This window comes from Sus scrofa, chromosome 1 (genome assembly GCF_054392235.1).
Source record: "Sus scrofa isolate SSC_HxYL_T2T_F1_AM1 chromosome 1, Sscrofa_HxYL_maternal_Yorkshire_Landrace_v2.0, whole genome shotgun sequence".
Taxonomy (NCBI): Eukaryota; Metazoa; Chordata; class Mammalia; order Artiodactyla; family Suidae; genus Sus; species Sus scrofa.
In genome coordinates this window covers 239571279-239598611 of record NC_139383.1, presented here as the reverse complement: position 1 = coordinate 239598611, position 27333 = coordinate 239571279, and positions in this window count along the sequence as shown.

Below are 27333 nucleotides of genomic sequence, written 5' to 3'. Positions count from 1 at the left end.
AGAAAATTTGGATTTTTCTTCCTTTTCATGGTTGTACCTTTCCAATTTTAACAAGCAATTAAAGCAATTTATATCAAGAGGCAGTCCCTATGCACGTCCATTAAAAACTGTGCTAGGAGAGAAAAGATTGAGAGCATAATGATTGAAGCAAACTAAGCCACAGCTCTCCATGCACGGCCTTGGAACTACTGTCTTAAGGATAGATAGTGATTTAGCCCCTGGAAAGGAAGAAATTTTCACTCATTTGCAGTTTATTCCTCCCGAGCCCAGGGCAAGATAGATTTATGGCCTATTAGTTTAGGACTTTGTTTAAAGCTATCATGTGTTTCTTAGAGAAAAACAGTATGATTAATTTCTTTCTGAAATAGTTTTCTCTATCCTAGGGCTGAGTGCTGTGGACATTGCCTTTTCGGTCTTTTTCTTTGTTGGAACCAAGGAAAAAGAAGTGTGATGACTGGTGCAGGGCTTGAAGAATGTGTAAGGGTCCTGTGGATCTCTAGGAACCAAGCTGAGGGGGGCGGGGAGAGAGGGGGAGAGAAAGAGAGAGATAGAGAGAGAGAGAGAAATGGCTTGGCCTAGGATGCTGGAAAGGTCTCAGAGTCAGTGGCCTGAGCTATTATCCTAGTTCCCCCATTTTGTGCCTGGAACACCTCTGCCAAGTTGCTAAATCTCTTTGTGCCTTGTTTCCTCATCAGAAATAGGGATTTAAATAGTACCTACCTCTATCTGTGGGGATTAGAGTCAGCTGTACAAAACAAATGTGAGTTCAATTGCTTATCAAATATTGTTCTAGGGTAAAAAAAATTCAGGAATAGGTAACAATGGGTCCAAGAGACCATCAGACTTTTCCTTAGCTTTGTGTCACCGTCCTTGATGTGTTGATGTGGAAGGAATACGAAACTTTTATTCTCATGGTCTCAAGATGGTTTCTGCACTTACAGATATTCATGTTCCAGGCAGAATATGAAAGAGGGGGAAAGAGAAAGAGGTAAAGCAAAAAAATCTTCTCTTGGCTTGTTCTACTTTATTGTTTGATGAGGCAAGCCTGTTCCAAAACCTCTGTCTCTATCTCGTTGGGCAGAACTGCACTGCATTTGCCATGTAAGGAAGGCTGGGGATTTTAATAATTTAGCTGGCCACAATGCTGTCCTCCAACAAAATTATGGTATTATTTACATGGAAGAAAGGGGATGAAATGGATACTGGCTAAGCAAATAGCAGTATCCCAAATAGCAGTTGTAATAATGTATGGATTGAATGAGTTGAGCCTTGTAAAGAATAGAGCATCACAGAGGAATATTGGAGGTATTCAACGTGCTTATCACAGACTTAGAAAGAAGCAAAGACTGCATATGGATGCCTTTGAAAGGAAGAAGAATAAACTTCCCACCTATTGACACCTCCAAACTTGACTCCTTGGTCCTCCCCCCAGGGGAAACTATTTTCTTTCTTTCTTTTCTTTTTTGTTTCCTTTTTACAGCCATACCTGAGGCATATGGAAATTCTGAGCTAGGGGTCAAATTGGTGCCACAGCCACCAGGCTATGGCACAATCATGGCAATACTGGATCTGAGCCACATCTGCAACTCACACCACGGCTTGCAGCAATGCTGGATCCTTAACCCACTGAGTGAGGCCAGGGATTGAACCTGAGTCTTCATGGATACTAGTTGGATTTTTAACCCACTGAGCCACAATGGGAACTCCCCAAAACTGTTTTCTTCATATGTCCTTATTTCCTCCTTTTCAAATGCTTGTGGACCATCTATGAAATGGTGACTTTTGGTCCAAGACCCTTTTGGATAATGATAACTCATTATTGTCTCTTCCTGATGTGCTTTTTCCATCCATGGACTGTGTCACCAGGTGAGAATGCAGGGCAGATGAAAACAAAATGGCTCAGATGCAGCCAAACACCTGAAGTAACAGAATGTCATTTCTCGACATCTGAGTGGGTTTTGACTGCCAAATGTGGGCCGAGACTTGCAAAACACTCCACAGGCAAACATTTTATTTAGATGTTTTCATGAATATTTTGGTAAAAGGCATCAGAGACACAGAATCCAATGCCAAATATATTACATTCTTAAAATTGCAAACATGCTGGTGGTCGCTAATGTCTGTGATTTCCTTTGGAACAACATTCCTCTCCTGGATGTCTTAAAGACCTTTTCTGCTCCCCTTGGAGTTCTACTAGAGGTTTCTTTCCTTCTTTCCTTCCCCTTTTCTTCACCAAAAATTTACGGAGTGCCTGCCCTGAATTTAATAACAGCAACCATGCTGAGGAGACCAAGGATTAGTAGGTTATAAATCATTAGTTAATTCATTCTGCAAATACATATCTGCATGTGCTATGTAGTGTTTCACTTTGGGAAGTGATCAGGATGCAAAGGTGTTCAAAATAGAGGGACAGGATAAGGTCTGAACACTGGGTTCAACTTGGGAGAGAGACGGGTGAACCCAGGACGGTAATACACTGAGAAAGTGATAGGTGTGAACAGGATGCCAAGGTTGATGGTAGGCTGGCTGGATTGGGTTTCAGCTGAGAGTACCTGGCCCTGCTATCTTCCTTTAGAAAAAGGGAATGTTTAATTGGAAGGATGCTTAAAAGTAACAGGGAGATTGAAAAATCCTTTCCTTCACTTAGATTTGTTTGATAGAACATACCAAAAATTGTATATTTAGAGTTACATGCTTTTTTGGCTGAAATGCTTTGAAGCTCTCAAGGTATGAGTTGTAATAATTTGCCTTCAAGTTATTCATAAAAATCTTGGCTTTTCTATCAAGTTTTGCCTTAAGTAAAACACAACTTTTAGTGGGGGAAAAAAAAGATATGATATGCATGCTATTATTTGTTGCCTGAGGGATGCTTCAATTTTGTCTTGTCTTACAAAAATAAATGAGATTTCAAAAGTATTCATTGGGGGATAGTTGAACAATGATTGGAGAGTGACTGGTGTTTTTTGAGAAGGGAGTCTGTGAATTGGGGGAAATCATAGAATTTCCAGGCTGAAGAGGGCTTGAAAGCACCTGGCATGTGATGTGTAAGGCAATGTGTAGAAATGATGAAAAAGTCAACTGGGATTAAAGAATCCAGCATTCTATACATTTTTTAATGTTCCATTTTCAAGTCAGGAGGGCTTCGATGTGAATATCGATGAAGCCAAATGAGGTCATCTTATATATTGTTAATTGTATTACTCCAAACAGCACATTCTGGTGATAGGAAAGGAAGATAGAGTAAACAAAGTCTATCCAGAAGTTAAAATTTTAACATGAATTTAGAAGCAGTCTTTAGATTCAGCTTTGAGTATGTGAACTATAGCAAAAATATGTAAGCAAAAAAGTGCTTGTTTTGTGTTCATATAAATGCATATGCTAGTAGGAACCACACACCATGTAACATTAAAATATATGCTATAATATGTAATATAAAAGACTCTATGGTGTAAATGAGCTTTAGGAAATACACTTGCAACTGAGACTTAGCTAGAATTGCTATGACAACCATAACTTTCGCATTTCCTAATTTTTTTTTTCAGTTTGAATTTGCAACTTAAATGTCACATTACCATAGGTTTTGGCTTTCCCTTTTCTATGTAGTTCAAAAAGGAAAATCACACACCAGTGCTCCTGTTAAATCCTCATTTAATGAGGCATACCTCTTGAACATGGCACACTTGTTCAGGGATCAAACGTCTAGGTGGGAATGATTGGCGTTAAGGGAAAAAAGAGAGAAAGGAAAGACTACAGGGAAGTCTTATAGTAAAATTTGCAAAAGATTTATAACATGTATAATTTTCAATCAGTGTACCACATTTTCCTACTACAGATTTCTTTCCTTCAAGTTATTCACTGGTAGAAGAAGAATATAACAAAAAGGGAACATAATTTGACTCAAGACATGAACTCTATCTATATACAAAACACACATAACATTTATTTCTAGATTACTTAGAAAACATAAGAAGAGGAGAATCTCTTATAATGTTGTTGTTTGGCTTAACCATGTTCCATATTAGCTTTATGGAGTAATCATTTTTTCAAGATCTGATTTACCCTCTGTTTTTATTTAAATCTATAGAATTTAGCTGTCTTTCTTTGGGGCTCAATTCTGTCACATAAAAAAATCTACAAATTGTATTTGCTTGTCCCTTCTATCTCTTTATCAGAATTTATCATTATTTCTGGCTCTCCCACATTCTATTTTGAAAATTAACAAATATTAATTTAGTACTGCAAATGGTAATTAGAGATTCTTTAGAGTGTAGTCCTTGATCTTGGGAGTCAATTTGTGGGGAATTAAATCATTATATACATTCATTCATTTATTCAGTAAATTAACATGTATTTATTGGATACCTACTCTATGCCTACACACACACACACACACACACACACACACACACACACCCCCCAGGCTGGAGATATTGCATGTGTATCTATATTCTGTTCAAATATGAGAGGAGCTGGGGAAGCCAGTATCTGGAAAGGGGCAGCTGGGATATTAGAAATGGAGTCACTAATCAGTTCACCTAGAGACTGGCATGTGTGGACAAGTTGGAGGCTGTGGGGAAATCCAAGAAGCTTAGCACATCCTGTTGCTGAAGAGAGACTGAGAAGGGGGACCCCACCCCACCCCGAATGGAGCATCTGGGGTCAGTCTGTTCTGTTCTTCAGCTGCTTGGCCACCGTGTGTGGGACATGACTGGATATGGAACAGAGTTCGGACAAGCTAGGACCTGCTAGACTTCCCTGCGGCCTTCCACAACAATGTGTGACTGTGAAAAAGACTTTAAGAGAATAATGACTGCTGCTTCAGTTTGCCTCCTAAAGCTCATGCAGTTTCTCCTTTGGCCAACTCTAACCAGCTATGGAGGCAGAAAAAGATCCTGGTTCCTCACCTAACAGGGGTGGTAAAGGTATAGTTCAGCACAACCACGGGAAAGACAGAAATATCTGCTACTTATCAAATGCTTAAGGATTCCAGCATATACAATGAAATTATAAAAGGAAAAGGTGAAGAAGTGAGTCTATGAAAGGATAGAGCTGTGTAGAATTAACAGGGAAAGATTATTGGACTGACTCATGGACCTGTAGTTTAGAGAAAGGGAATAACAGGAGATGAAGAATATAATAATTCATATTAAATATATGCTGTGTCAAACACTGAGGTCACAAGAATTAGATGATTTTATTCCTATTTCTCATTAAGAGTCTCAAGGGTAGAGAGGCAAAGTGACTTGTCCAAGGTCACACAACTATTAAATACCAGAGCCAGAATTTTAACTTAGTTGTCCTGATTCGGAGTCCTGTACTCTTGCTACATTCTTTCTTTTTCCCTGTACTCTTGCTACTTTCTGAATGGCCTCTTGATGAAAGGCCTTACTTTATTCAATAAGCATTTTTTGAAAGGTTACTCTGTGCACAACCTGACAGTTGGTTCTGGGAATGGGAAAAACAAGAACATTCTGAACTACTCTGGAGACCATGAGACCTTAAGGAGGAGATATACACTAAATTAAAACATAAGAAAGCCAATCTATTTTAAGTACCATGGGAGCAAGACAAATAAGGTGAAATGGGAGCTTGGGGGAGGAAGAGAACAAAAGAGAACAATTCTGAGCTGTGTCAAGAGAGACCGCTTCACAAGGGCATGGAGGAGCAGCACTTGAGAGCAGGGTTACTAGAATCGGCCTATTTGGGGCCAAATCTCAGTGTCACCACTTAATAGCTGTTTCTCCTTGGACAATTTATGTACATTTCTTTGCCTTGGTTACTGCAGTTATAAAATAGGGGTGGTAGAAATAGAATCTATCCCTGGAGTGGTAATAAGTACTAGTTGAGTTAGTATTTTTAAAGTGCTTAAATACTGCTTAGCACATCCTAATAGTAAGAACTAGAATTTTAAAAAAGATTGCAGGACTTAGTTTCCATTTAGAATAAAGGAACAGACAGCACAACAGTGTAAATCAACTATAATAAAAAGCAATCTTTTAAAAAAAGAAAAAAGGAATAGAAATGAAGGGACAGAAAAAGAATAAAGGACTGTGGGTATGGAGAATTGCAAGGGACAAATTATGGAAACCTAGGATGAAGGCTAAAGATGGAGATACAAAAAGCATGTGGCCAGTGAGCAGCCACAGAAAATAAGTTAAATTGCAAAGTACATGTCTGCGGAGGGATAGGGGAAGTGAACAGGTGGGGAGGCAAAGGGGTGGGTGGTCATTTCAAACTATATATGAAACTAGCATGAAGGAAGTTAGAGAAGTTGAGCCAATCAGGACCCCAGACAGGGAGTCATGAAAGGGGCGTGGATAAAAACATGATTGGATGAAAAACTTTTCAAAGTATATAATGATTAGAGGTACAATCCATCAAGGCTGAAGATCATCAGGATTAAACCCAGGGATTCTTAGGCAGGACTCTGGCATATAGCTTTTGACTGTGATGGAAACAATGGGCACTAGAGGAAAGCAAAGAGATTGTGGAGAAGATACACACTTCTGAGGCCCTTTAGACATTTGGTTACAGATGCTCTCAACACTAAGATGGAGATTAGAGAAAGGAGAGAAGTCAGAAGTGGAGTGGGGAGGAATTTTATCCAGCAACTGAGTGATAGAAAAAACCAAGGGAAGCAGCACTGAGGGAAAAGCACCAGAGGTCTTCAAGGGCAAAGAAAATGAATTTCTTACAAGGTTATCCTTGACAAGTAATTAGAAATATAGCTTTCTCTGAACCCCAAAGAATTTCAGTACAAATCAAAATAAACATCTGCTGTGATGAGAAGATTTTAAATGAATTACAATGGAAGATTAAAAATTTCTGAAAACTAAATAATATTGAAAATACAGCTTCTAAACAATTTGAAGGATGTTATTAAAGCAGAATTTAAAAAGAAATTTCTAGACTTAAATGCTTATATTAGAAGATAAGAAAAGCAGAAAATTAATGAGCCAAGAATTCAACTTAGGAAGTAAGAACAACAACAAAACTAACATGAAAAAAGTAGAATAAAGAAGATAATAAATAAGAGCATAAATTAATGAGGTAGGAAGACAGACTAAAGAAAACCAGTGAAGCTAATAGATCTTTGCAAAGAATAGATTTTGAAAAGAACACTAAGGTTGACTAGTATCTAGCAAGAGTAATCAAGAAAAAGGGGAATACAAAATAATGACGATAATAAGAATGAAAAGGATCACAACTGCATAGGGAACAGAACTTTAAAATATAAGAAAATAATTTTTTATGGCCATACCTGCAGCATATGGAAGTTCCCAGGCCAGGGATTGAATCTGAGTCACAGATGTGACCTACACTACACTACAGGTGCAGCCACGCCAGATCCATAACCCACTACGTGGGGACGGGGATCAAACTGGCATCTCCACAGTGACACAAGCTGCTGCAATTAAATTCTTAACCCCTTGTGCCACAGTGGGAACTCCATAAAAAAATAACATTATGAACAATGCTATAGAAATAAAGTTTTTAATTTTTGGTATAATGGACTAATTCTGGGAAAAATACACCTTAAAAGATCAAAAGGAAATATAAAATGCAAATGTTCATCAATCATTAAAAAACAAAGTCAAAAATTAAAGTTTTCGTAGAAGTTGTATTGGCAAGCTCTAACAAACATTGTAGGGTTAAATAATTGCAAACACATACAAATGCTTCCAGAGAACAAAAAAAGAGGGAAACTTCTTTAACTAATTTCATGAAGTTGGTATAAACTTGATATGTTATCCAGACATAAGGACAATATGAGAAACGAAAATTACAGGTCAACACACTTATGAACATAGATGAAATAAAAATACTAGCAAATAAAATACAAAAATAAATAAAAATGATAATAAATCATGACTGAGCTGGTTTTATGTCAGGAATGTATGATTGGTTCAATGTTAGAAAAATTATGTAATTCATCACATTGACAAATTAAAGGAGGAAAACTGAGAACACTAGTTTTAGCCTTTGCTAATACTCAGCTGGAAAACTGGGAACAGCGGGAACTTTCTAAACTGAAGAACACAAATATTTCACAGCAAAGATCACGCTTGATGAAAATTTAAAATAATTCTTCTTAAAATCAGGAGCAAAGGAGAGCTGTCCACTATCACCACTTTTAGTAAACATGAGCACATGAGAGAGAGAGAGAAAGAGAGAGAGAGAGAGAGGAATAGCATGCATAAGGATTAAAAAAGAAAAAAAGGGAATCTATATCTAAGTCCAGATGGCATAATTGTCTACCTAGAAAAGCAAAACAGACTGATTAATAGAATCGATAAGGGAGTTTAGCAAAGTTAATAGATAAAAGATCAATGTGTAAAAATCAATGACATTCTTAAATTTTAACAATTAGCTAAGAAATGGACTAAAAGTAAAACAAGAAAAGGGGGAAAATGCAAAATACTTAGAAACTTAAAATGTTTCTAGGAGCAGAAAAATAAAATTCAACACTTTACTAAATTATATTTTAAATATGTAAGGTGAGAGAAATATACATTCATATGTAGGAAGACTCTAATATCCCAAACTCAGTATAGAGAGTCAATGTAATTCAAAGCATAATTTAAAAGAATTTTTTCTCAGAAATTGACAAAATGATTTTATAATTTATAAAAGTCTCATCTGAATAGCTAAATCGATTTTGAAGAAATTAGGGTTTGCTGCTGGTTTGGAAGTGACAGTCAATTTTGCCACATGGAGTTCCTGTCATGGTGCAGTGGAAATGAATCTGACTAGAAACCATGAGGTTGCGGGTTCGATCCCTGGCCTTGCTCAGTGGGTTAAGGATCCAGTGCTGCCGTGAGCTGTAGGTTGCAGACGTGGCTCAAATATGGCATTGCTGTGGTGGTGGTGTAGACCGGCAGCTACAGCTCTCATTTAGCCTCTAGCCTTGGAACCTCCATATGCTGTGGGTGAGGCCCTAAAAAAAAAAAAATTTTGCCACATGGAGGTCACTATAAACCCCTTTATGTGAGCTATCTAAGTGAAGGCAGTGGGGACAAAAGCCTGATGAGTATGGACTCAAGAGAGAACTGGAAAGAGAACACAAAGATAGTAATTGTGACTAATTCTTCCATGGAGCCTTGCTGTAAAGGAGGACAAAGAAATGGGAATATCGCTGAAAGGGACTATGAGTCAAATGAATTATAGACAGCTTTTACTTTTTTTTCATGTGAAAGGTATTAGAGTTTGTATACTGATGAGAATATTCAGAAGAGATGAAGAAATTGATGATGCAGGAAATATGGTGGATAACTGCTCTAGGGGATTGGAATCCACTGCACATTCAACACAGAAACAGAATATTTGGGGACAGGTGCTGGTGGGCTGGGAGATGTGTCAGTGGAAGCATTATAGGAATTCTGTGTTCATTACTTCTTTTTTTTTTCAGTGAAATAGGAACCAAATCTTCAGCAGAGAATACACAGCGAGAGGAGGTGTTCAAAGTTAGAGGAGCTGGGACTGGATGCAACATATTTGTCTAGGGGAGTGAGGGTGAATGGACTGGAGAAATGCAGTAAAACTACCAGAGTATAAGCCCTCTGGAAGTTGGTGGATATAAACTTAAGACAGGTTATGTGTTTTTCATCAGCCACGTTTAGTCACCTGAGTGCTGATTTAATCAGGGCAGCATTTTTGTCACATTAGTAAAATGGAGAAGGGGGGCAAGGGAACTAGAGACATATATCCAAGTGAATTTTTTAAATTGTTGGAATTAATCTACCAGAGGAAAATATCATAAAGAGAGAGTATGGTCAGTGGTGTGGGGGATGTTTGAAATCATATTTTTGGAGGAGGTGTATTTCTTGGTAATGACATGTTCTAGAGTTTGGGAGTAGATGCTTGATGTAGTATGGGGGACCGGCCACTTGGAAGAATAGAGGACAAAGAAATGAGAGCACTGGCTACTTGGCTATGTGAAAGTGAAATAATCATCACTTTCTCTGCTGCCCACAATAATAGTCACTAGCACCATTTAAGTTAATTAAAATTAAGTGAAAGTAAAACTTCAAGAGTTCTGTCATGGTGCAGTGATAACGAAACTGACTAGTATCCATGAGGACTCGGGTTCAATCTCTGGCCTTGCTCAGTGAGTTAAAGATCTGGCGTTGCCGTGAGGTGTGGTGTAGGTCACAGATACGGCTTGGATCTGGCGTTGCTGTGGCTGTGGCATAGGTCAGCAGATGCAGCTCGGATTCAACCCGTAGCCTGGGAACTTCCATATGTTGCAGGTGTGGCCCTAAAAAGCGCCCCCCCCCCCCCCCAAAAAAAAGGAAAACCCAGAACTCCAGTTTGTCAGTTGCACGGTCACATTTCAAGTGCTTATAGCATGGGCCTAATGGTTACTGTGTTAGTTTGTGCAGAGATAGAACACTGCCATCATTGAAGAACAGGCTATTGGACTGATCTGAATGAATATTGATACTGATATCATCAATAATTATGAAAAGACTATTTTTAGAAAGAGTGACAGTGAGCCGTGCGATAAAATCTTCACAAAGTGAGTACTAAAGCAGATATCTGCCTCAACTCCCGTGACCCTGACAGGTGTGGGAGAGAAAATAGCTACATTGGGGAAGGATGACAGGGAACAAGGTGTACGGGGGAGAATCAGGTCTTAGACTAACAAGATAAAAGAACCATTCAGCTGAATATATAGGGCTCGGTAGATAGTGGAAGGGTCTGTGAGGGTGAGAACAGGAGATTGGATCAGAGTAAGGAATTTACAGGGCTATGTGGGGATGAGTGTACAGGTAAAGAAAGATGACCTCAAAGTCTTGAGTTTCTCAAGGTGACTTATGTAAAAAATGGAGTATAGTAAAGTCCTTTCGGAGGGTCTTTTGGGCAGGTAGTGTGGTTGAGGTTGTTGGCACTGGTAGGGAGGGCAGAGAGGGTAGTAATCAATGGTGGCATCAGGGCTGGCAGATGGGGGTCTTCCTAGGCATCACTAATATATGTGTGTATATACATAAATATATATAATTTTGGTTTTAAGACCTAGATAATATTTGTGAAATTATTTTTCTACATTATATGTCTTTTCTTTTTTTTTTTTTTTTTTTTGTCTTTTTTTTTTTTTTTTTTTGTCTTTTTGTCTTGTTGTTGTTGTTGTTGTTGCTATTTCTTGGGCCACTCCCGCGGCATATGGAGGTTCCCAGGCTAGGGGTTGAATCGGAACTGTAGCCACCGGCCTATGCCAGAGCCACAGCAACGCAGGATCCGAGCCGCGTCTGCAACCTACACCACAGCTCACGGCAACGCCGGATCGTTAACCCACTGAGCAAGGGCAGGGACCGAACCCGCAACCTCATGGTTCCTAGTCGGATTCGTTAACCACTGCGCCACGACGGGAACTCCTATATGTCTTTTCTTAAAGTAATTCATTTTTTCATTTCATTTTTTAAACAGCTTTAAAATACTATTTAGGTATCTTTAAATATGAATATTGCTCAGCCCTTTTATATGCTGATTTTCCAAGTCTTGGTGTACTTAGCATTGCTTCATCTCAGTTGATTGGAACATGACTTAAATATATTTTTTCCAAGATGGGCACGTGGGCAGCCTATTTTCTGGCCTTTTTAATATCTGAGAATGTCTTTCTACTGCCTTTGTATAAGGATGACATTTTTTTAAATTGTATAATTATTAGGCTATAGCATTTCTTCTAGAACTCCAGGGGTCATTCCATTATTTTCTGGAATGGTACAGAAAAGAATTTTGTGGTAAATCGACTATTACTTCTTTGTTGGAAATGTTTTCTTTTATTTGCTGTGAATATGCGTAAGGTATTTTGTCTCTTCTGTCTATCTAGAACTGGGTCTCTCAATTAGTTTCACCTGGGGTGAGCTTGTTCTATATACAGCTGTTCCCTCCACACAGGAAACATTCTTCTCTCCTATTGTATTCATTCTAGGCTCTAGCTCTTCATTTTTGTACTGTAGCCACCCTCCGACGGTTTCACTTTCTGTGGTTTCAGTTACCTGTGGCTAACTATGGTCTGAAAATACTAAACGGAAAATTCCAGAAACGAACAGTTCATATGTTTTAAAGTGTGCACCATTCTGAGTTTCGTGATGAAATCTCATGCTGTCCCATGCCATCCTGCTCAAGATGTGAAATCATCTCTTCGTCCAGCATATCTGGCCATTAGTTACTGAATAGCTGACTTGGTTATCAGATCCATAGTCACAGTATTGCAGTGGTCAAGTCGCCCTTGCTTTACCTAATGGCCCCAAGGCACAAAACTAGTGACATTGGCCATTTGGACATGCCAAAGAGAAACCATAAATTGGCTTCAGCAGAGGTTTGCATCATCTCGAATTTTGTGTTTACCATTCTTCTTATTTGTTAATGCAACATTTTATTTTAGAGTGGTTTTATATTTACAGAAAAAAAGTGAAGACAGTACTGAGTGTTCCCATATAACTGCTTGCTATTTTATTTAACATGCAGCAATTTGGATTCTCTTTACCTAGTTTAGTTTTTTTTCTGTATGAAAATATGAATAGTTTCCTTTATTAAAATATGAATAGTTGCTATCTATTCATATTTTACAAAGGAAGCTAGACAGTTTAGCAAAATTTTCATCTGTCTTTCTGTGAATTATTTTTAGAACATGTTTTTCTTTTGATCCCTCTGGATGGTGATGTTTTCTTTTAAACATGGTAATGGTGACAGTAGATTGTTTTCTTTCAAACCTTGCTCTTTAGTTTATATTTTGCATTTTAATATTTTTGGTAATTTGAGAACTATGATTCTTTTTTTTAAACAGCTAACTGGCAATTGGGAAAGCTACTGAGCACTATTAGTGTTCTGTAACAAATTATCACAAATGGGGTGATTTGAAACAGCAGAAATGAATTCTCTCCCCTCTCAGGAGGCCGGAAGTCTGAAGTCTGCACCACAGAGCTGAAGTCAAGGTGCTGGCAGGGCCGTGCTCCCTCTGGAGGCCCTGGGAGGGAATAGCTCCTTGCCTCTCCAGCTGTGGTGACTGCTGCCATTCTTTGCCTTGTGGTTGTATCCTGCCAATCTCTGTGCCTTTTCCTCTGTGTGTGACATCTCCCTCTGCCTCATCTTATAAGAATATGTGTAATTACACTTAGGACCTGCAGGATAATCTCTCTATCTCAAGATCCTCACATCTGCAAAGGTTCTGACCTGATATCTTTGGTGGGGGTGTGTATGTGGGTGTTATTCTACCTACTACTACAATCCAGCAGTTCTACACACATGTACACAGACACACACACACGTTCATTTTTTTATTTCCACCAGAAGACATATCAAAAAAACGTTCCTAGCAGAAAGTTCCGTGGCAGTGCAGCGGGTTAAGGATCTGGCATTGCTGCAGCTGTGGTGCAATTTGCAACTGTGGTGTGAATTTGATTCCTGGCCCAGGAACTTCCACATGAGAGGCCAAAAACAAAACAAAACAAAACAAAAAACCTAACAAAACAAACAGACACCAAAAAACAAAAACAACAACACAACAACAACAAAAGTTCCTAGCAGCATGACTTGCAATGGTCAGAAACTACTGCTCTAAACAATGAGTTCAAAATGGAGGCACCATTGCTCATCTAGTGGTTATACAATCTCTTCACAGACATAATGTATAGCACCATGTAAACAGCTTTTTGGGAGACAGCGGTATGCCAAAGTGGGCAGAAAACAGTTATTGGAGTCAGACATTCCTGAATTTGAGAAGGAAATCTATTACTTATAGGCTGGATGGCCTTGGTCCAATGACCCAATTTCTCTGGTTCTCAGTTTCCACAGCTATAGAATGGGGTTATTGATATCTACCTAGTAGGGTAGGTATTAGATTCAAAATAAGACATAAATAGTGCCTAAATGACATGCCAAGTGTGGTCATTGTTTTTTCTCTTGAGCTCATAAAAAAGTATGAGGAAATTACAATAAACATTTTATAAGCTTTGCGGAGAAAAATCCTAAAGGCTTTTCTTTGTAGATTTTTGGAATACTTTAGACCAATCTTAGGCCATTCCAAACCTTTGGTTTCTCTAACAAATAATGATAAACTGACACACAAGGAAAGCCAGCCCACAGGAAATCTTTCTCATTGTGTACATTTAGCTTCAAGGAACTAATGCCTGGATCACAAAGCATTACTCTGCATTCAAAACACTCAGCATTGGCAATCCGCTCCTTCTAGTTCCAGATGCTGGCAGGCCACCCCATCAATCATTCTCACAGTCACCCATCAGCGTGTCATCGTGGTGTCAGAGATCTGTTTTGGCAGGCTCGCTGCAGGGTACATGTAATCAGCAGAGACGCCACACTTAACTGTGATTGATGCCCATCTTTTGACAATTTCTCCTGCCAGACCCCTCCATCATTCCATGGCAATGTTTTCCTGAGTGCTAAATAATTTCTCTGAATTATCACAGACACTTTATAGACTGACTTGCCGAGATGTCTTTTTGTCACAGCTGCATTTGGAAGGATTTTTATCTTGTATGTCCTCTTTTTTTTAACCTCTGATGATTCTTTCCATGTTTCTATTACTTTCTTCATTCATCACAGCAGGACATTTTTTTGAGGTAAATAAAAAGCTTATTATAATCAGTCTAGTTGGGCAGATGTCTGAAATCCATTTCAAATTCTTCATTTGGCTGGCATCATGACCTTGAAAATATAATTATTACTATGCCTTTGTTATTGCTATGTCTCTTCTATCACACATTATGATTTTTAAGAATCTGAGATGTCACACAAATCCAGATAAGTGACCCTCAATCCCCTTGTAATCTGGCATTTGATGTCAGCCATTGAGGCCCTTCAAATCTGCACTTGCATAGATGGCATCATTGTTCCCTTTCCTTCTTCTTCCTCTCTGCTACCTCCACTAAGCCCTAGCTCTAACCCAGGTGCATAACTGTTGTGGAATCATTAGCATATGACAAATTCAGATGGCCCAACAACCTTTGCTGTCACAAGAAGACACCTGGAACTGAAAGCTGAAGATATGCCAAATGAAACATTTGACCTCTATTGAAAAATGAACAGTATTTTCTTTTTATGATATCCAAAGAGTCATTGAAGAAGAGGGATAGCCATGTTCAAATTAATAGGACACATTCTAAAGACTAAAAGACAAAAGGTGGTTAACTCCAGCTTTCACTCAAGACCAGCCATTGCTCCTCTCTAGCATGCTCTTCCTTGCAATGGAAAATGTCCTAAGGTTATTTCTTCCAAATGCCCAGTTAGTGACTTTTTTTTTTTTCCTTTTGCATACCCTCCTGTAAGTCCCAATGAATGATATGATAGCAATACAAATTCTTGGGAAAATATAAACTTATCCATTTGGTTACTCTAAGGAATACACCACTAAGGAGATTAAAATGTAATCTTTTTCTTCTCTTACATGTTTATTCAGTTCCCTTGTATTCTCATAATCTCTTTGCCGAGAACTGGACATTTTAGGTAATACACTGTAGCAATTTTTGATACTAATTTTTAATACTCTTTTCCCATCATCAGGGCTGGTTTTTCCTATTTGCTTGTTTGTTATCTTAGCGACTGTTTCCCCAACAATGTGAAAACTTTGATGTTGTTCCTTAGAGAACACAGTCTTGGGTATGCGTACATCAACTTGGGATAAGAGTTTTTGGCATCTTTAATTTTAGAGCTTTTTTGTATTGTTTCTTTCCCTGATCCCTCTGCTAAGCTATCTGCCAGGTTTAGGATGATACTCACCTATTAAGTTTCACTAACTGTCAGCAATAGTATTCACTATTTGACAATACCCTGGCATAAGTTGCTTCATAGTATAATTCAATTAACTTCAGGGCCTGTTGCAAGGGTAGATTGTGAGGTCAATCTTTTAGGTTTTTTCTGATCCCAGGAGGGCTTTTCTTAGCTACTTTTACCCTTGGTTTTCTCTGATAAATTAGCAGTTCTATGGTATAGCTTGTTGCTTTCATAGAACGAGCAGCCTCTTCTTAATTGTAAACCACCAATATCTCCATTGTTTTTGAGACTTCCCTTAGGCTTGAACATCCTCACACTTTGTTTCAAATAGAACAAGTTCCTTTGAGGAACGCTTCAGAGCTTTCTGTTCTTAGGGCTTGCTTCTCCCCTTGCACAAAACTCAGAGATGCTGCTTTAGAGCTGGGGTCAGGAATAACACTCCTGCTTTTAAAACAGGGCTCTAAGAAGTGATGGTAGCCTCTGGTATTTCAATTTGTCTCTTAGGGCATGGGAACTCTGCCCAGAGGTGAACTGCCCTCTTATGTCTGGCACAGAGCCTCTGCTGTATGAGTGTAGACTGGGGTGGAGAAAGGGAGCCCTTACATCTTAGCCACACTTGTGAGGAATTTAGTTTCTACAACATGGATGTGGAAGAAATGAGAGATACTGATGGCCCATCCCTCCTGGAGAGAGTCTGTATTCTTGACTGATGAGGAGAGAGGGAACCCTGTCTTCTTGGCCATACCTGCTCAGAGTGAAATGTCCATCAAGCTGAGCTGAGGGTATGGAAGGAAGGTCATGGCTGAAGTGCCATAAACTCTTGTTGTTTTTACTGAGATATAGTAGATTGTCTTGAATAAATGTTCATTCATTTGTTGTATGCCCTTTGGTTAATTTCTAGCTACTTTGAAAGTTTTTGGGTTTTTTTTAAAAACCAGTTATGGTTCCCTGCTGGGGAGTAGGTACATGGAACTCCTCATGCTACCATTCTAGACATGAAACCTCCTAATAGCTTCTTTTTTCCATTTTATATTTAAAAATGGAGAAAACTATCCTTAGCTCATAGACCACAAAAACATATGATGGGCTGGATCTGGCTGGTAAAGTTTGCCCATCTCTGCTCTATGGTAATAATGACAATTTACATGTCACTCAGGGCATCTGCTGCAAAATTTTATACATTATATTTGCAATTTTAAATATTTTTTTTTCTGCTATGCTATTGGTGATGGATTTTATTCACCTAGGCACATACTCTCTTTGTTATCCCTAGGGTTATACAACTCTAGCCTTACTAGCTGTACCTTTACTATTCCTGGTATGTACTCCTTGATGTTTGAGTAGGGAGAAGGGTAAAGGTTAAAAAAAAAATTAGTCTTTACATGCCTGTTTTGGTAAGACTGATGTTCTGCTGATCATCACTGTTGATTTAACTCATTGTCTATAAACTCTGCAAGACTTAATAATTTCTTTGACAAGTCTTGATCACTAAGGACTAATTCTCAAGTAGATCTCTTAGGGATTTGCGGTCCTCTGAGAACTTTGACATCCAACTGGGGCATTTACACCATTGTCCTCTGATGCTTGCACCTCCCCTTTCTATGCTATAGGGGTTCTGAGTACTCTGAAACCTTTGGGCTCATCAGTCTTCTCTGGCCCCAATTCTGGAAAGGGCGAAGTAAAATATATTTATCTTTATACATATTGAGAACATAATTTTGGGAGGAGTGGTGTTCTGGACTGAATTGTATCCTTCGAAATCCATACATTGAAGGCCTAACTTTCAACGGACTGCATTTGGAGATAGGACCTTTAAAGAGGCAATTAAAATTAAATGAGGTCATAAGAGTAGGGCTTTCACCCAACATGATTGTTTTCTTTATATGAAGAGGAAGAGGCAGCCATGATGTGTATACAAAGAGGAGAGACCAAAAGACCACGTGAAGACACAGCAATAAGACACTCAGTCCTCTGCAAGCCAAGGAGAGAGCCCTCAGAGAGGCTATACCTTGATCTTGAACTTCCAGACTCCAAAAATGTGGGAAAATAAATTTTTGTTATTTAAGCCATTAGTCGGTTGTATTTTATCACGGCAGCCCAGGCACACTACAACAGGCAGGCGGCATTGCTTTCTCATCTTCTGTCCATGTCTCCATCCCACACCCCCCAGTGGTCTTTTCACTGCTCTGGAAAAGGTCATGAGTCCTACTAGTTAAGAAGATATACCATCATAAAATAAGAATGTACCCTTCCTTGAAGGAACTATCAAAACTTAAACTCAGTTATCTTGTATATCTTTCCCCATATTTTCAGGGTAGTGTGTGTGTGTGGGGCGGGGGGGATGGCATTGAGAATTATCTCATCCTATAGGAAGAAGAAGAAAGGAGAGACTGTGTTTTCTCCTAAAGTTGTTGTACCATCACAGCCATTCTGCCTACTGACTAGGTTGTTGGCTGTGGTTGTGGTGGGAGGGCTTATTCTGCCAAAATGACATCTTTCAGTGAAACCTGTGAAGTGATGTTTCATTGCCAAAACTTGAGGAGTTATCTGGAAATTATCATGAGGCATTTAGTACTCTTTGTTTTCCACTATGGGAATTGAGTCATTTTCTAAAACAACAGCGGTGATCTTCCTTATCTACCATATCATCCTGTTGCACAAAATTCCTAGCATATTCCTAGAAACAGTAATAAATCTATCAAAAATTATTGAGGGCTGATTCAGTATAAGACACATATGAAAGAAATTATCTCTGTTATCTGGTTAATCATTAAAGCAAAGAAGCTGAGTCCTTTGATAGCCAGATAAAACACCTAAAGTAATATAATTCAGTGACTAAACTGAGCTGAGCAAATCTATCTCTTAACCATTTGGTAAAGATTTCTTGTCGTCTGATTAGGAAACAGGCTGTGCCCATACTGCTGAGTGGTTCCATACCACTGCTCACTCCCTTGCCATGAATCACTTCTTACTTTGCTGCAAGTCACCACGTGGATTTCCAAGACTTCAGATTTTCCTTAAACAGCAGCTCCAGTAATGGTCTCAGAAAAGATGGGGTTAAAGAATGGAAGTGAGGGTAGAGAAAGCTGTTTTGTCCTTATCAACATGCTAAGCATGGACACAGCTAATACCACTTTATGCTGCCCAAACCAGGCCAAAACCTTTAGCAAACTTTACAGAAAACTTGGGTAATATAGGAGGGAATGACATGTCATAGATGCTCAAGGTTAGATACTAGATATGAGTGTTATCATACTCATGAGGGCCCGGTCACTTACCCTGGGATCCTTCTTGGAGGCTTCACAGTCCATCTCTGAGCCTGCTTCCACGTGGAGAAAGTCCACCATACTCCCTGGGACAGAGAGAGAAAGGGACAGAAGAAAGGGAACATGAGTTCCAGTGCCTTCTCCCTGTGGTATTCCAGGCAACAAACACAGGCTCCAGCTCTGCTTTTGAGTCTTCACTTTGCACCTCAGATCCCTCACCTTCTGAGATGATTGGCTTTTGGGATGCTCATTACTTTCATTAAAAATAGCACCCCTTTTGGAGTTCCTGTCGTGGCATAGTGGTTAACAAATTCGACTAGGAACTATGAGGTTGCGGGTTCAATCTCTGGTCTTGCTCAGTGGGTTAAGGATCTGGCGTTGCCATGAGCTGTGGTGTAGGTCGCAGACGTGGCTCGGATCCCGCGTAGCTGTGGCTCTGGCATAGGCCGGCGGCTACAGCTCTGGTTAGACCCCTAGCCTGGGAACCTCCATATGCCATGGAAGCAGCCCTAGAAAAGGCAAAAAAAGACAAAAAAAAAAAATAGCACCCCTGGAGTGGTTCAGTGGAGACAAATCCAACTAGTATCCTCAAAAATGTGGGTTTGACACTTAGCCTCGCTCAGTGGGTCAGGGCTCTGGTGTTGCCATAAGCTGTGGTTTAGGTTGCAGATGCAGCATTGCTGTGGCTGTGGTATAGGCTGGCAGCTGTAGCTCTTATTTTACCTCTAGCCTGCGAACTTTCTTATGCCACATGTGCAGCCCTATAAAGCAAATAAAACAACATAACATAACATAACTTAAAATTAAAAAGATAAAAATTAAAAATAGCACCTCCTATGCTTGGTAGGTACCCTTGACGTTGCCCTAGAATCCCTTCAGAATTTTCTGTCCCATCACAAATATCAGTCTATTCATCAGTATCTAGGAAATTTAGCCTGGAATAACATTACTGAGATAAACTTTAATATATGGTTCTCATTGGGTGTCAGCAATCAAAGTCTGGTGTCTTTATGCTTTTTCCACCAGCATGAGATGAGATTATGTCCTTGAACTCGTTCTGTCTTCCAGTTTCCAATCCTATTTGCCTGTGGATAACTGCTTGAATGAGAAAACAAGCACAGACACATTTTTCAAAAGGAATTTTCAGGTGAAGTGCACTCTTAATCTACAATTGTGAAAAAAAATTCCTAAAGAACTGATAGCTAGAGATCAAACTTTATCACAAATAAGATAAACATTTGATAACAGAATTAGATTCTGCTTTTTTCCCTTTGCTTTTCTTTCACCACCAAAAGTCTATAGAAATGGACTTTGTAGAAACAACTATTTGTCCCAAAGAGTAAATCCAAGCCCTCAATATCTCACAACACTTGAAAGTTTGAGATTACAATTTTTTCCATTAGCGTTTCAAAACTCCAATTCATTTTTAGGGGACAGTTTCAAAACTGCCCTTCTCCTTAGCAGTCTCTGTAAGAAGTAAATTTCTCAAATGTCAGAAGTGAGCCCTATGATGCAAATAATAGTTCAATCTTCACCTTTCATAGAAAACCCCGGGGAGTGAGCCCTCCACTGGTCACTTGAACAGAAGATCCCTTCCAGCTAGAGCCAGATTCTTCTGACACCCTCAGTCTTCAAACTTAAGGGAAATGTCCGGTGACCCAGAGCCTCCCTTCTAAATGTGTTAAAACTCTAATTCCTACCCCTGCAAACTGGGCTTGCATACAGAAATATGATCTAGTGCGTGAAATGTTTCTTTACAATACCATCTCCTTAAAAATAACTTAAACTATAGAGACTGAGGTGTTTTATAGAAAAGAGTCCAGACAAGCAGTTTTTTCCAAGACTGTTGAGCTCAGCATCAAGCTCTGAGTCTGAGAGCAGTGAGCTACATGGTTCTTGAGGGACCTCAGAGCCTGAGTGAGCCCCCCAGGGTGCCTCACCAACTCCCAAGTGAGTCCCAGGCGTGAGAACCCCATTATTCCAAGTCTGCATATTTCTGTATTCCAAATCACTTATTTTTCCTTAAATCCTTGGTCTCGAGGACTACCTTTCAAAAAGAAAAGCCAATTTAGCACTAAACATTTAATAAAGAAAAAACAACAAAGAAAATCCTCTTTTAATCATATTTCATGCTCAAGACAAATTTCATGCTGAGAAATGCTAAAGTGAAACCACGAGAAGGATATCTTGAAATTTTTCTTTATGTAAACAAGGGATTTGTCTATTTTTTCCCAGTAAGCATCTAATAAGTGTCCACTCTTCACCAGGCATGGGGCAAAGGTCTGGGGCTACAGTCATGATAGAGCTTTGTTCTCTGCAAGCAGTGCACACTGCTCTGGTCAAAACACACGTGGAGTTTCCTCCAGTATCAGGCAGAATAAAACACACATCAAAAATACTACCAACACCCAGAAGTAATAGGGATAATGATAAAATATTAATAATAAAATAGCTCCATTTTGAAAGAACAGGCCCTTTGCTAAGTGATCTCTGTGCATTGTAGTAGAGTCTTCATGACAATTCTATGTGATGGGTACAGTTATTATCTCCATTTCACAAATATGGAAGCTGAGGCTTGCAGAGGAGAGACTGCCCAAGTGGATTTGGAGCAGGCATGAAGACTTCACATAGGACATTATTGAAGCCATAACCTGGGAGGATGAATGGGATTTAGATAGAAGGAGAAGGAAGAGGGGTCGGACAGAAGTCAGTTCAAGCCAAGGAAAGAAAGAGTACAAGATATAAGGAACAAAGCTAAACAAAATTAAAGGGGCTGCAGTGTTGGAAATGAAAGGAGGATAGTGTTAAAAACTACATCCAGTATTTGAAACAATTGGAACGGTATCATGCACCCATCAGACTCTCAACTATTGCAGTGCTGTGCAATGAAGTAAGGAGTGAATTTCTCAGTACCAGTCTCTCTTTCACTTCTATGGGGTGTCACTAATTGATACTTGCTTCCTGCCCATGCTACAGGTACTTCTATTATTATTATTATTATTATTATTATTATTATTTTGTCTTTTAGGGCTCCACCTGCAGCATATGGAGGTTCTCAGGCTGGGGTTGAATCAGAACTAGTTGCTGGCCTACAGCACAGCCACAGCAATGCCAGCTCTGAGCCGCATCTTTGACCTACACCAAAGCTCATGGCAACTCTGGATCCTTAACCCACTGAGTGAGGCCAGGTATCGAACCAGCGTTCTCATGGATACTAGTCAGATTTGTTTCTGCTGAGCTGTGATGGGAACTCCTCTATTATTTTTTATCCTTGATTTTGAACCCATTGCTCCACTGTGACTGCATTTCCTTTCTCCTGTAAACTGAGGGAAATGCAATCACAGTGGAGCAATAGGCTGGGATACCTAAAAAAGTTTAAAATGTAAAAGAGGAAAAAAAATAATCTACCTTTCCAGCACATCAGCAAAACTGAATGAAAGTTGCCATATAGTGACAGGTAGAGAACTTGAAGGGTAAATGAAAGATGTAAAGCATCACTCCAGTGATAGGAGAAGTAAACTAATCTTTGATGAATACTTCATGCCAGCACTTTACCTACACTGTCTCTTCAAACGCTATTCACAAGGCACTATTATTCCCCTTTTACATACAAGGAAACTGATACTTATTGATGTGAAATTCTGGCCTGAAATCACTGCAGTTAGCAATGGCAGATTCCACTTTTGAAACCTTGTCTATCTGATTCCCGATCCTATGTTCTTTCCACTAGGATAATTGTTTCCATGAGAACTAATCATCATTCAGAGTCTCATTTTAATAATATCCTCTTCTTTCTCCCTTGCCCTCTCTACCTATATGTTATATAATATGATATATTTGATAAATGTTTTTTACTTACTCAAAATCAGAACAAATATTAAATAAGTCATTTTATGATCCCTTAATAAGTTTTCATGTATAAGTACTTGAGGAAAAAAAGTAATGAGTAAAACAGAGGTATAAGATGGCTCTATTTGCCAATACATTGGTATATTAAATAAAAGTTTGAATACAATTGTAAGCACTACTCAACTCATTAAATACTTTCAAAAGATTGTCTTTAATTTGAAATGCTTAATCTTTCAAAAAACTGGAAATGCTGTTTTGTAGAGTTGGGAAAAGATCCAGATCAAAGCTGAGAAACACAGAATTCCCTGCTGCATGCAAGTCTGCCTCTGACCATCTTTTGACCACTGCTTTTGAAGTGTTGCTCTTCCTTCAGATTCTAGTGATTAGCCAAAAAGTTATATGCAGAAGATAGAGAAAACTGAGATTTTATCTAAACAGAAACTTTACCCCTCTTTGATTTAAAATTTCACTCCAGAGGACAAGATGGCGGAGGAGTAGGGGGACACGCTCGCCCTCTCCCACAAACACAACAAAAAAAGCACATCTACAGAAGAAATGACTCGCACAGAACAACAACCAATCGCTGGCAGAGGAACCTAAACTCCAATAACGGCAAGAAGTTCGTGACATTATTGGGCAGAACGGGAGAAAAGAGGAGAGTGAGAGAAGGTGAATCCGAGCGGGACGGGCGCTCCCGAAAGGGAACTGCGGAGGAGAAAGGGATCCCGCACCCTGGAAAGTCTCCTACCGGGGGAAAGATCAAACGAACCGGAGGAATCTCCAGATGCAGAGAAGAGTGTAGCAGTAAGTCGGAGTACGGAAAAAAGATCAAGAACCCAACGGACCATCTGAACTACGGGCACAGTCAGCAAAAATTGAGACGCCTGGGTGGGGGCTGGGCACCGAATCCTCGGCTCCAGAGGTTAGTCCCCGGGAAAGGGCCGGGGGACGCCTGGGTGGGGGCTGGGCACCGAGACCTCAGCTCTGAAGGTTGGTCCCCGAGAGGGGGCCGGGGGACGCCTGGGTTGGGGCTGGGCACCGAGACCTCGCCTCCGAAGGTTAGTCCCCAAGAAAGGGCCGGGGGACGCCTGGTGGGGGGGGCTGGGCACCGAGACCTCAGCTCCAGAGATTAGTCCCTGGGCTAGGGGGGCGGGGAAGAGCGGAAACTGCTTGGGAGGTCTCTAAACCATTTGACGGGGCAGAGACTGCCTGGGAGACTAGAAAACAAAGCTGTCGCAGAGGAAGGGAGCAATACTCTAGGGGCGGGGAAGTGGAAAGCCGCCTCAGAGGGAACCTGGGAGAAGAGCCTGGTCTGCGCCCGTGCTGGGGAGGGGAGAGAAGAAGGGGTGGGTCCCCATAGAATACCCCCCACGCCACAGCAAGCTTACAGGCCCGCTAGCTAGCAGAAAGCTGTGCTTCCCAGTGCATTCCCTCCCCCCACCCCCGCCACCCCCTATGCTCTCGCCGAACCTGGGGCTGCCTGCCATCCAGGAGGGCTGGCCTCAACAATTGCCTGAAGCCTACCACCGCAGGGGCTCTCCCTGCACAGGCCTGCTTGCCCTTTGGAGGGGCTACACTTCCACAGAGCAGCACCAAACACCACCAGCCCCCTAGAAAAGGCCTGCAGCCCAGAAAAGCTAGAACAAGCCTAGCCAGGCCGTGAATAGATCGACCTAATTCTCCCACGGTTTTTCTGAGACGGGCTCCCCCGGGGAGGAGCCTCTTGAGTCTCCAAGGGCCTTGCTACACGCCCAAGACCCCAGGGGGTGCTAAGACCTAGTGGACCAGCTGCATAGGACTGCCAGCTCCAGGCAGGACCCCCTGCAGCCCAGAAAAGCTGCAACAAGCCTGGCCGAATCGGGAAAAGATCTCAGACGGTCTTTCTGAGTCGGGCTGTCCTGGGGAGGAGCCTCTTGAGTCTCCAAGGGCCCTGCTACCCGCCCAAGACCCCAAGGGGTGCTGAGACCTAGTGGACCAGCTGCATAGGACTGCCAGCTCCAGTCAGGACCCCCTGCAGCCCAGAAAAGCTGCAACAAGCCTGGCCGAATTGGGAAAAGATCTCAGACGGTCTTTCTGAGTCGGGCTGTCCTGGGGAGGAGCCTCTTGAGTCTCCAAGGGCCCTGCTACCCGCCCAAGACCCCAGGGGGTGCTGAGACCTAGTGGACCAGCTGCATAGGACTGCCAGCTCCAGGCAGGACCCCCTGCAGCCCAGAAAAGCTGCAACAAGCCTGGCCGAATCGGGAAAAGATCTCAGACGGTCTTTCTGAGTCGGGCTGTCCTGGGGAGGAGCCTCTTGAGTCTCCAAGGGCCCTGCTACCCGCCCAAGACCCCAGGGGGTGCTGAGACCTAGTGGACCAGCTGCATAGGACTGCCAGCTCCAGGCAGGACCCCCTGCAGCCCAGAAAAGCTGCAACAAGCCTGGCCGAATCGGGAAAAGATCTCAGACGGTCTTTCTGAGTCGGGCTGTCCTGGGGAGGAGCCTCTTGAGTCTCCAAGGGCCCTGCTACCCGCCCAAGACCCCAAGGGGTGCTGAGACCTAGTGGACCAGCTGCATAGGACTGCCAGCTCCAGTCAGGACCCCCTGCAGCCCAGAAAAGCTGCAACAAGCCTGGCCGAATTGGGAAAAGATCTCAGACGGTCTTTCTGAGTCGGGCTGTCCTGGGGAGGAGCCTCTTGAGTCTCCAAGGGCCCTGCTACCCGCCCAAGACCCCAGGGGGTGCTGAGACCTAGTGGACCAGCTGCATAGGACTGCCAGCTCCAGGCAGGACCCCCTGCAGCCCAGAAAAGCTGCAACAAGCCTGGCCGAATTGGGAAAAGATCTCAGACGGTCTTTCTGAGTCGGGCTGTTCTGGGGAGGAGCCTCTTGAGTCTCCAAAGGCCCTGCTACCCGCCCAAGACCCCAAGGGGTGCTGAGACCTAGTGGACCAGCTGCATAGGACTGCCAGCTCCAGGCAGGACCCCCTGCAGCCCAGAAAAGCTGCAACAAGCCTGGCCGAATCGGGAAAAGATCTCAGACGGTCTTTCTGAGTCGGGCTGCCCTGGGGAGGAGCCTCTTGAGTCTCCAAGGGCCCTGCTACCCGCCCAAGACCCCAGGGGGTGCTGAGAACCAAGTGAAATCTGCTACCATCGTGGGGTGGACCTCCCAGTCCTGTCTGCCCTCAGGAAGTCCTCCTTTGCTTCAAAGAAACACTGTTAGTCCCATCAACACTCCAGAAAAGCCACACTGCCTCAAAAAAAGATTGACCAACAACGACAGCCCTCAGGAAATATTCCAGGGCAGTGACAAGGCAAACACTACCCGATAACGGAGAGTACAACTCCCTCAGGAGAAAGAAGACAACAAGCAAGATGAAGAAGCTGAGAAACCACCCCCAGTCAAACCAACAGGAGAACTCACCTAAAACAGTCAACAATGAAACTGATCTCTGCAGTCTGACAGACCTGGAGTTCAAAAGAGAAATAGTGAAAATACTGAAGGAATTAAGAGAAGATATGAACAGCAATGCAGATACCCTCAGAAAGGAGCTAGAAAATATAAGGAGGAGCCAAGAAAAACTAGAACATTCATTTGCAGAGATGCAAACTGAACTAGGGGCAGTAAAAACCAGAATGAATAATGCAGAAGAACGAATCAGTGATATGGAAGATAGAATAATGGAAATCACTCAATCTGGTCAACAGACAGAAAACCGAATCAAAAAACTGGAAAGCAATATAAGAGACCTATGGGATAATATAAAACGGGCCAATCTACGCATAATAGGAATTCCAGAAGGAGTAGAAAAAGATAAAGGAATGGAAAATATATTTGAAGAAATTATCGCTGGAAACTTCCCAAATCTAAAGGATACTGGATTCAAGATACAAGAAGCACAGAGGGCCCCAAACAAACTGAACCCAAACAGACCCACACCAAGACACATCATAATAAAAATGGCAAAAGTTAGTGATAAAGAGAGGATCCTAAAGGCAGCAAGAGAAAAACAGAATGTTACCTACAAGGGAACCCCCATAAGAATATCAGCTGATTTCTCTACAGAAACACTACAGGCCAGGAGGGAATGGCAAGAGATATTTAAAGTGCTCAAAGGAAAAAATATGCAACCTAGAATACTTTATCCAGCAAGAATATCATTTAAAATAGAAGGGGAAATAAAAATTTTTCCCAACAAACAAAAACTTAAAGAATACAGCAACACAAAACCCAGGTTAAAGGAAATATTGAAAGGGCTTCTCTAAACCAAAAAGAAAGGAAGGAAAGGGAAGAAAAAAGAAAAGAAAAAAAAAAAAAAAAGAAGAAGAAGAAGAAGAGGAAGAACTAGGACTGAGGAAGATACAATCAGAGAGCAGTCACTCAAATAAGCCAGCATACAGATTTAATCATGAACATGCTTCAAACAAAATAAAATTAAAAAGAAAAAAATAAAAGAGTCATCAAAACCATAAAATGTGGGCAAGGGATGTTAGGAGGTAAATAATCCTTTTT